Here is a 7,289-nt window from a genome sequence, read left to right as displayed (position 1 = left end):
AATTCAGCTGGACTCTCCACGTATTGGTCCAAAGCTCTTCAAAGGCTTCAGGAGGCAAATTGCATTTATAAAATAAAACATTGACCACATTCATTCACTCCTATTTTATATTTATGTGCTGACTTTTGTACTTGATATTGAAATGTGCTTCATTATGCTTTATGACTGTAATTTGCATACTGAAATAATATTTGAATTAAGGCACTTGGGAGTGATTTATAGTGTTTTCAACAGTTCCAGTGCTTTAGAAGGAAGGCGATATAGATCTATACAATCAGAGAACTTTAACTGCAGGATTTTGTCTCATTCAAACAGCCTAAACCTCTCATTTAAAATGATGAGTTGCCAATAATACAAAGGCAGCAGCAGCATGGTCATTATTTTGATTGGGATGAGGTTGAGCCTCCAACTACACCTGGTATAGTTGTGATGGCCACCTAAAACTTAAACTCTCTTGGTTTAAGGCCTGGCCTGGTTCCCTGCTGCCAAAGTTTCCAGGCTTTCTGCTGGAGCCCATGAATGCTGAACTACACATTCTGGCTTTCTCTTTGAGCTGAGGTCAAGTCTGTTGCTAGACATGGGGAATGTAGAGAGTGTTCTAGCTCCCTTATAGATTCAAAAGTGTTTCATTTAAAGTGAGGTGCTGAAATTTGGTCAGGAGACCTCGGGGGTCTGTGGTTCCCCAGTGAGTGCTTGGGGTCAACCCAGCCTTCCACCTCAGCTCCCAACAGTGAACCCTTGTTTCCATGCTTGCTATAATAGGCTTCCATAGAAGATGGAAGATTTCTTTTGAGAAAGGAGTTCAGACACACACACACACACACACACACACACACACGCACACACACGAGTTTGAAAACCAATGGAGTACATGGCACATGAGTTTCTCTCTTCCCTGGCATGTCTGGTCTTTGGCAGCAACTCTGATTTTGGTATCCTGATTCTCTAGGAACTGAACTTCAGCCTGTTATGGACTGAATTATACCTCTCCCCGAATTCATAGGTTGAAACCTTAATGCCAAATGTGAGTATAATTAAAGATAGGGATTTTAAAGAGGTGATTAAGGTTAAATGAAGCCTTAAGGGTGGGACCCTATTCCAAAAGGACTGGTATCTTGATAAAACGACAAGATTAGGACACAGACACACACAGAGGGAAGGCCATGTGAAGATGCAGACAGAAGGTGGCCATCTGTAAATTTAAGAAGAGAGGCCTCAAGAGAGACCAAACCTACAAACGCTTTGATCTTGAATTTCTGGTCTCCAGAACTGTGAGAAAATAAATTTCTGATGTATAAGACACCCAGTCTGATGTATTTAAAAAATCAAAACAAAACAGTATTTTGTTATAGCAGCCCTAAAAGACTAATACAAGCGATAGTGATTCAACACTTAACTATTATTGAACACTCACTATGTGCCTAGCACTGTTTTAAGCCCTGGAGATACAATGTTAAAGAAAATAGACAAACCTCTTTATCTAAAAAGAGGCAAATTCAGGAGCCAGATTCACAAACTGTACTACTTACTGCTGGTATGACCTTGGGCTAGTTACTTAATCTCCATGTGCCTCAGTTTTCTATGTCTACAAAATGGATATGGTAAAATTTCAACATTGGAGTTGTTGTAAAGATTAAAACAATTATTATATGCAAATTACTTTTAATAGCATCTGGCAGGTGTCAAGTGTTAGCTATCATTACTTTCACATAGTAATCCAGACAGACAAAAACAAAACAAACAAACAAAAACGTATTATCTAATTCCAGGTAGCGCTAAGTGCTATGAAAAAAGGTAGAGGATTGAGAATCATGGGAGCAGGAAAGACCTCTTGGAGGGTGTTTCAAGCACAGCCCTGAATATTTATCAGTCCTGAATAAATCAAATTAAACCAAACAAACTAAATATTGTCCTTAATAAGCTGATAGAGAAAGTCATACAAAGAATATTCCAGGCAGGGAGAATAGCAAGTGCAAAGGTCCTGGGGTCAGAAGATATTTGGCACGTTATAAGAATCATGAAAAGACCAGTGTGGTAAAACAACATGGGCAGTACAGAGAGTAGCTAAAATTAGGTCAAGCAGATTAGGAGGGGGCAGACAATGAAAAGTTTCATTAGGCCAGAACTCTCTCACCCAACTTCCCCAATATAAGCCATTCGCCTTGGACCCATGCCAAATACACAAATTGCCAGGGCTTTTCCTTGGAAATTCTGATTCAATAGTCTCATCACCTACTACATGGAAAGTACCATTTTAGGCACTAGGAATACAACATTAAAAAAAAAAAAAAAAAAACCCACACACAAACAAAAGAGCTTATGTTCTCGATAGAGCTTATGTTCTAATAGGGGAAGACAGAAAATAAACATCTTTAAAAATGATATAGCCGGGTGTGATGGTACACACCTGTAGTCCCAGCTACTCTGGAGGCTTAGGCAGGAGGATTACTTAAGCTCAGGAGTTTGAGGTTCCAGTGAGCTGTAATTGCACTACTGAACTCCATCCTGGATGACAGAGCAAGATTATGGCTTTTAAACAATGACATCGTACACTAGATATAGCTACATGCTAAAGAACAAACAAAACATAACCCAATAAGTGGAATTGCCAGTGCTGTGGCTGCAGATAAACTGCATTGTTTTTATACAGGATGGTCAAGTCTGGATAGCAGATATAAATTTGGGAGTTGTCAGCAAATAGATGATATTTAAATCTATGAAACTGGATGAGATCACCAAGGAAATAAGTATAGACAGAAAAGTCTAAGGACTGACTTTGCAACCCCAGTGTTTAGAGAATGGAGAGGTGAGGAGGAGCCAGCAAAGGAGTTTAAGATTGGTGGGGAGCAGCCAGTGAAGTAGACGGTAATCCAAGAGCTTGGGGGTGTCCCAGAGATAGGAATGGTCAACTGTGTCAATAAGCTGTTGCTAGGTCCAATAAGATAAGGACAATGAACTGACCATTAGATTGAGCACTAACTGCTCATTCAGTTAGCAGGAAGGAAGGCAGGTTGGTAGATACAGTGGAAGGAATGTGAGTAAACCGTTCTGATTGCTTCAATTTTCTCAGTGAATAATAGGAAGCATGTTTATCAGCTGAAAATGAATATGGAAAGGAGGAGGTGGAAGCTTGATTAGTAGAAAAAGATATGTAATAGTCGTCTTGGAGAATGGGAGAGTAGAAGAACCTGGCAAACCTTGCACAATTGCTGAGCAGCGTTAAGGGTCCACTTGAGGTTCCTGGTCATGAATTCAGAGTGATACCAGCCAGCATAGTTGTGGGTTTTTTCCCAGTCATGATTGACTGCACAAGTACAGTGCAAAGTAGGCAGAGAGACAGATTTAACTGAGATTGTGGTTTTGCTAAACAAAGTGAAAGGGGTGCAGGGGAGTTGAGGCTATGTATAGGAAGCAATTAAAATGCTTGTCCATGCAATTAAGGAGAGAAGAGGGGACATCAGAGTGAAACGTTTGTAGGATCAATCGATTGTACAGTCCGCCATGGTTGAAGGGATGACTGGAGATAGAGCATTAGATGGAATGAGCCAGAAAGATGGGAAATGGTGGAAAGAGAACAGGATATGTGACATTGAGGTTGTGGGGGTTGTAGTTATTGGTAATGAGAAGAGCTAAAGTATGCCACGGGAGTGACTGGCTGAGAGGGTAGAGAACAAGGTCACAAGAGAAGAGGAAGAAGTCAAGGAACTGAGAGGCCAAGGTGTTTGAATTTTGTCCACGTCGATATTGAAATCACCAATAATTAATACAACACTAGTATTTGAGAGAGTGACAGTGATCCAGGAGCTAAAATCATCAAAGGAGAAAAAAAGAAACTAGGGGAAGTGACCAAGGGACTGGAAGAAGAGGACTACAACGTGGCATAAAGGAGATGTCTTTTGGCACAAAATTGAAGTTTTAACAAAAACTCTGGGTGATTCTTCTCTTCAGGATAGTTTGCAAACCCTGCCTAGGGTCATGGTAAAGGCCTGGGATATTATTCTGAGTGTGATTGGAAGACAGTACAGGGGTTTGAGCATGGGAGTGATTATTCCCATTTTACAGATGACAAAACCACGGTTTGGAAAAGTTAAACATGTTATTCAAGTTCACTTACCTAATAAGTGAAAAATGGCAGCTGCTCTGTATTTGTTACCTGTAGGGCAAGACTGTGGTTCTCATGCAACTTCTGCTCCCTCCAAAGCCCATGTCCTATTCAGCACTACATCTCTGTGCATGAGCAAGCAGGAGTTAACTATGGCCTAAAAATACTTTTTATTTCAGCTCTATGCTCCACGCCTAGAGATACTCAACAAACCGTATTGCAGAATTAGGACATGTGCAGTGCTAAACTGTGGCACAAAATCACAAGGAAACAACTAGAGAAGGGAAGGGTATTCAGTAACATGAGAAAAAAGTGAGAAATAAGCAATATGTCTCTGTTTTTCTCATCACCAGATTACTTACAATATCTCATGGCTGATTTCTTTAGATTTTATACGCTAAAGAGGAAAATAATAATGTATGTGTAAGCGATGATGTGTGGTAAACTTAAACTAGACATAAAAGACCTATTGGACAGCCTCAGTTCCATAAAGAAACATTACAGGGCTTGTCCTTCTCTGATTTTCCCCATTCTACAAAATGAAGGATTCCATTAGATAATATCTGAACAAATATTAATCAATCTAAACTCTAAGCCGCCCTTGGGGTAAGCTCTCAAATGTAGGTTACTACCATGCATGATCTTCTTGTCACAAGACTGGTGCATGAATAACCAAGCTCCCCAGCACTGTTATGTACCAAAGCACAAAAGAAAGAAGGAAAGAGCATCTCCCATCCTGAAATTCTAGTATGTCACGTCCACCACACCACAGCCCAAGTATTTAGTAGGCAGAGAGATGCCTTCTTGGTCTGTGATTTTTAGCAGGCACATTCTATCCTGAAAATAACATTTATTTCATAAGCATCCAAGAACCTGGGAGCCCTTAGAAATCTGGAAGGGGTCTTACCTTTTAAAAAGTATCTCCTCCGAGGAAGGAAACAGGTGCCTTTATTTTATTTCATGGGGTTCTGATAATCAGGGTAGCCTTTTCCTTAAAAAAAAAAAAAAAAAGATTCTCCCCTGCCCTTAACCAAAGTAAGTGTTCTGTAATCCTCCACTAACCACATTTAGTTTGAAATATTTAATAAATTTCCCACAAGAATACCCACAGCATGTTTGCTGTGACTAAATAGCAAAATTGCAGGGCCAGATGTGGAAAAGACAAACAAGGCATCCCCAGTGGAAATCAGGAAGTCAGCAGCCTTTGTACCCCACCATCCTGAAAAGGCACATCCAAACACCTAAAGGTCCAGGCTTCATGTGGCTTCCTCCTACTTTCCCACAAACATGTAGACTGGTCAAAGCCCTTTGCATTGAAAATGTACCTCTCTTCTGCAGGAAATCATAGCATCTGTTCTCCTCTCCCCAGGGAAACCTTGCTGGCCCCTGCCCATCTACTCTGCCATATCACTACCGAGCAAAGCTACCAGTACTTGCTCCCTCCTATGCACACCTCTGAAAACGGGATTTTTTTTGGCCTGGTATTCATATGTCTGCTGTCTGTGTCCCCCTACTAGCTGTGAGCTCCCTTAGGACAAGAACAAGACTAACTTATCTCTGGTTTCATAGAACCTAGAGCAAAGTCTGAGGCAGGGTAGACAAAGGGTGACAGACAGAAAGGGAAGAGGATAGATGAGGGGAGAAAAAAGAGCGAAGGAGAGAAGTAAGTGGGAGTATCTACTGCAGCCAGCCAGATAGGCAGAAGTCCCCACATAGGGCTTTCTGTTCCAGGTGTGCCCCACCTAGTTGTACTAAGAGGCCTGGAGGCTTGAACAAAAGAGTCTCATGAAGCTCCCAGCATTCTAGTTTTAAAAAATGGATGCTGTTCTCTATCTCTATCCCAAGTAGAAATATTTTTGCAGGAAAGTGAATTATTTGGTTGCCTCATTCTTCCCTCCTCCTCAAATCTCATTCCTCTTCATATGAAGAGACCACTTTGAAGACACTGGAGCTCCCTGAACACAGAAAAGATAGGCAGTGGCAGGATTTGCCACAATTCTAAAAGTGTGTATGGGAGAATCTTGCTCTGCTACCTCTTTTTATGAACGCTTCTATTTGTTTTCAATTCAAAAAAAAAATCTTTTCAAGAGCCTACTCTTGATTGAGAATATACATTTTTCTATTGCATTCAAAAACATCAGCATCATTTCAAGCAATTTGTCTCCAAATCATAAGTACTAATTAGTGTGGCACCCTTTTTGAAATTTCAATCACACCATTGTATAGTGGTTTCATTTCTTTTTCAAGGCCAATCACAGAATTTTCAAGGCTTTATGACAGCAAGTGACAGTGTGAGAAGCAGCTTTTTTTCCTAGTGCCAAGAGAGGCATCTGCTGTGAGGCCCCCTCCTATTCATGAGTTAGAAAGGCTTTCCCCTAAACCTTGAATGTGTTCAGCCTTCTGTGTTGCCATGGACTAGAGCTGCCACAGAAATGATGTCTCAGTGTGGAGTCTTCCATGTTATTGTGCTCCAAAAGACCATCGAGTGTCTTGGTTATTAATTTAACCAAAGGGATTCTGGAAGTTACTCATAGACCCTGCAGGACTAGCTCTAAAAAGGGTAATTTGGTGAGAAGCTACTCTTCAACATCATGATTCTCCTTTTCCATCTAAAAAATGTTTTATTAAGTAGATGTGCTGAGCTCTCTATGGTAGTTTGTTTGGTTGTTTGATAGAATGTGAATTAAAATTTAAAAGGCATTTAGAAACATTTCGTGTAACCAAAGCACTAGATGTATGTTTCACTAGGGCGAGACCTATCTATTCCACATATCTCAACCATGAGCTGTCTGATACATTTATTCAAGTGCACAGTGAATGGCACATGGATGAACAAAAGAATAATCTGAACAGCAAGAAGTCAGATAATAGAGACTGGATAGGGCCCTTAGGAAAAAGTCATTATAAACTTGTCTGACCGTTAGAGTTACCTGGCCACTTGTTAAAAATATAGATGATCTGGTCTCCACTCTTGATTGGAATCCATAATTCAAACAAACTATTATGGTGATTCTTTTATTTCAAAGTGCATGATTCAGTGGTTTTCAGTATATTCACAAGGTTGTATAACTCTCACCACTAACAAATTCAAGAACATCTTCATCACCCCCAAAAGGAAACCCCATACTCATTAAGAAGCCATTCTCCATTCCCCCTCCCCCAGCCTCTGACAACCATTGATCTCCTT

This window comes from Mandrillus leucophaeus, unplaced genomic scaffold, assembly GCF_000951045.1.
Source record: "Mandrillus leucophaeus isolate KB7577 unplaced genomic scaffold, Mleu.le_1.0 Scaffold994, whole genome shotgun sequence".
Lineage (NCBI taxonomy): Eukaryota > Metazoa > Chordata > Mammalia > Primates > Cercopithecidae > Mandrillus > Mandrillus leucophaeus.
Note: the sequence above shows the minus strand (reverse complement) of the source record.